The 3594-nt window shown below is 46.4% G+C and overlaps 1 long non-coding RNA gene across 1 annotated transcript; it reads right to left on the bottom strand.

Annotated features, from left to right (window-relative positions):
- Positions 1-277: 277 nt before the first annotated feature.
- Positions 278-3587, bottom strand: LOC147354865 (uncharacterized). Its single transcript, XR_015146690.1, has 2 exons — positions 3438-3587; positions 278-1508 (listed from the first exon to the last, which is right to left on the bottom strand). It is a non-coding gene; the product is annotated as an uncharacterized LOC147354865 (long non-coding RNA).
- Between the last annotated feature and the right edge of the window lie 7 nt (positions 3588-3594).

Raw genomic sequence — 3594 nt, 5'->3', positions numbered from 1 at the left:
ATTAAATTCCAGGGACAGGAGAAATTGGATGCTGAATGTTGAACTGGTGGCAAAGCAGACCTGTGAAAGGGGAGCCTCTGCATGGTCACCAGCTATAGAGAAACATCTTGACTTTCACCTGGGGGCAAGGAGGGGTACTCAGAATCCCAAGTGCTGACCTTTGTGACTTTTAGAATATTAGCTGGAGAAAATGAGTTAATCCTAGGGTTTGAGAGCATGAGGTATTACATTGGTGCAAATGTACTTGCAGTTTCGGACCATGAATTTTAAATCATTATACTGGGCTCAAAACATCTTTATTAATCCAAATAGGAAACATTACAATCAAGATTTTGCCAATGAGAAAAGTTTGCTTATTCTTATAATATAAAAATCCGCACTTTAGGAGTCAATGCACTCTTGGAAAGCATTTTCTGCATCCTGCTGTTTGTGGAAGTGGTTTTCCTGCAAAAAGTTCTCAAGATGCTTGAAGAAGGGGTAGCTGATTGGCCAGAGGTCAGGTGAATACAAATGATGGGGCAAAACTCTGTAGCCCAATTCATTCAATTTTTGAAGCCTTGGTTATCTCATGTTTGGTCAGGCATTGTCATAGACAACTGAACCTTTTCTGTTGACTAATGCTGGCTACAGGTGTTGCAGTTTTTGGTGTGTTTCATACATTTGCTGAGCATACTTCTCAGATGTAATGATTTCACCAGGATTCAGAAAGCTGTAGTGGATCAGGCCAACAGTAGACCACCAAATAGTGACCATGACCCTTTTTTGGTGCAAGTTTGCCTTTGGGAAGTGCTTTGGGGCTTTTCAGTCCAACCATTGAGCTGGTCATTGCTGGTTATCATATAAAATCCACTTTTCATTGCATGTCACAATCCAATCAAGAAATGGTTCACTGTTGCACAGAATAAGAGGACACTACAAAACAACATTTTTTTTTTTTTGTCAGCTCATGAGGCATCCACTGATGGATGTTTTTCACATTTCCAATTTGCTCCAAATGCCAAACAACCATAGAATGGTTGACGTTGAGTTCTTTGGCAACGTCTCATGTAGTTGTAAAGAATCAGCTTCGATGATGCTCTCAGTTGGTGTCAACTTCTTTTTTTTTTTTGGTGTCAACTTCTGATGGTCAGCCACTACACTCATCTTCAAAGCCCTGTCTCCTTTGCGAAACTTCTTGAACCACCATTGTATGTTCATTAGCAGTTCCTGGGCCAGATGCATTGTTGATGTTGCGAGTTGTCTCCGCTGCTTTATGATCCATTTTGAACTCAAATAAGAAAATTTCTGGAATTTGCTTTTTGTCTAACATCATTTCCACTGTTGTTGTTGTTCAGTTGCAAAGTTGTGTCAAACATTTTGCGACATCATGGACTACAGCATGCCAGGCTTCCCTGTCTTTCACTATCTCCTGGAGTTTGGTCAAACTTACATTCATTGAGTTGGTGACGCCATCCAACCATGTCATCCTCTGTTACCCTCTTCTCTTCCTGCCCTAAATCTTTCTCAGTCTAAAATAAATATAAAATCAACAGCAAGTAATATCATTACCAAAAAAAAAATGAGAAATGTGCATTCAAATTATATATAACATAACCACATTTATTTAGAATGTATTCCAATATCAATATTTGAGCAAACTCCAGGAAAAAGTGAAGGACAGGGGAGCCAGGCGTGCTGCAGTCCATGGGATTGCAAAGAGTCAGACTTGACTTAGCAACTGAACAAAACAACAAAAACAGTATCAAACGGCAAATTTGAACAAGCAAAAACTGCAATTGCTTTTGCACCAAACTAATAACTTCGAGTCTAGATGACTTGTACTAGTTATTTTATTGTTGGTGACCCTACAACTCAGCTCATAAAATGCCCTGCTGCTGCTGCTAAGTCGCTTCAGTTGTGTCCGAGTCTGTGCAACCCCATAGATGGCAGCCCACCAGGCTCCCCCGTCCCTGGGATTCTCCAGGCAAGAACACTGGAGTGGGTTGCCATTTCCTCCTCCAATGCATGAAAGTGAAAAGTGAAAGTGAAGTCCGTCCAACTCGTAGTGACCCCAGGGACTGCAGCCTACCAGGCTCCTCCGTCCGTGGGATTTTCCAGGCAAGAGTATTGGAGTGGGGTGCCATTGCCTTCTCCGATAAAATGCCCTACTTTTTCCAAATAAGGTGTCCTTGAGTCACCCTCCCTTTACTTTTCATTTTCATCTGGCTATGACGAAATGGAACCAGCTGGAGCCCTTCACTTGCCATGGGGTGATCACATTTTGGACATCTCTCAGAGGGAGCATGTCCACGGAGAGCATAGATTCTACTACCGCTCTGGTCTTTTCCCATTCAGAAACCTCAGTAACAGCTCAGACACAGCCCAGACTTCTGTAACAGAGGCATCCAAAACGGCTGTGTGGCCCAGTCTTGGCCACCCCATCACTCAGAGAGAGCAGGGCACCATCCAGCAAGCTCCCGTAACCGAAATAGGAGGGGGCCTGGACAAAAGGGAAGCAGTTTCATCACACACCTGTAACACATTCTCCACTCACCCTCGGTAAACAGCTCTGCGTTGAGAGGCCTTCTCCACGCCTTGTTCTCCATATTAGGGGCTGGACTGCAGTCCATGATGCACAAACTTGAACCCCCTGCCTGTTGGCGCTACCCTTAAAATACTAACCTGTCCACAATCTGACCACTGATCCCCATCCACCTTGATTATTGCATTGGTTCAAAAGTCATCACGGTCCTTCCCTCACCCTCTTGAGCCTATTCTCCTCACAAAAGCCAGAGTGAGTGATCCTTTAATGAGGCCAGGGCCTGTGGCTCCTCTGCTCAGACCCATGCCCTGGCTCACAGCAGAGCCTTTCTGATGCCCCCAGGCTCTCTCCAACCCGTCACTCACTCTGACTATCTTGCTGCCGCTACTGCTAAGTCACTTCAGTCGTGTCCGACTCTGTGTGACCCCATGGATGGCAGCCCACCAGGCTCCCCCGTCGTGGGATTCTCCAGTCAAGAACACTGGAGTGGGTTGCTATTTCCTTCTCCAGACCATCTTACTGTTGTTGCAACTAAACAATAGAAACGTGGGTGGACAAATTAACAGGCGAGGCGAATGGGGAGGAAAGAGTAGGGGCCAGGAGGGCCAGAATCCTCTGGGCAAGGGTTCCTCCTCAAATTCTATTCGTAACAAGGGGTACGGCTTCATACGTGAGCCGAAGCTCAAAATTAGGTTCCTTGACCGAAAAGGGTACATAACAGCCCTTCCCTTACAACTCTTCAACTACTGAATGAAAAGGAAAGCGCTTCAACAGACTTCAACGAAGTTACCACAAAGTGCGGCTACCGTGAGCTGCCATTTTACGGACAGGCAAACTGAGGCTCGCCGGGCGGCGATTTACCGAGCTTCCCCACCCCCTTGCCGGCGCGGTCCGCGTCTAGGACGGTATAGCCCACCTCGCCAAGGCCTCGGACACTGCTGTCCCAGTAAATCCCTAGGAGGCGGAACTTGTGACATGTGCCGCTTCAGGACTTGGCCAAGAACGCGCTTCCGGTCCAACCGGAAGCGCGCCCCTGGAACTACCACTCCCAGTAGCCCACGCGACGCGTCCCC

This window comes from Bos grunniens, chromosome 18 (assembly GCF_055505025.1).
Source record: "Bos grunniens cultivar Pamir isolate PY7600 chromosome 18, Bosgru_T2T1.0, whole genome shotgun sequence".
NCBI lineage: Eukaryota > Metazoa > Chordata > Mammalia > Artiodactyla > Bovidae > Bos > Bos grunniens.
The sequence above is the reverse complement of the archived record's forward strand: the minus strand, read 5'-3'. Positions and strand labels throughout refer to the sequence as shown.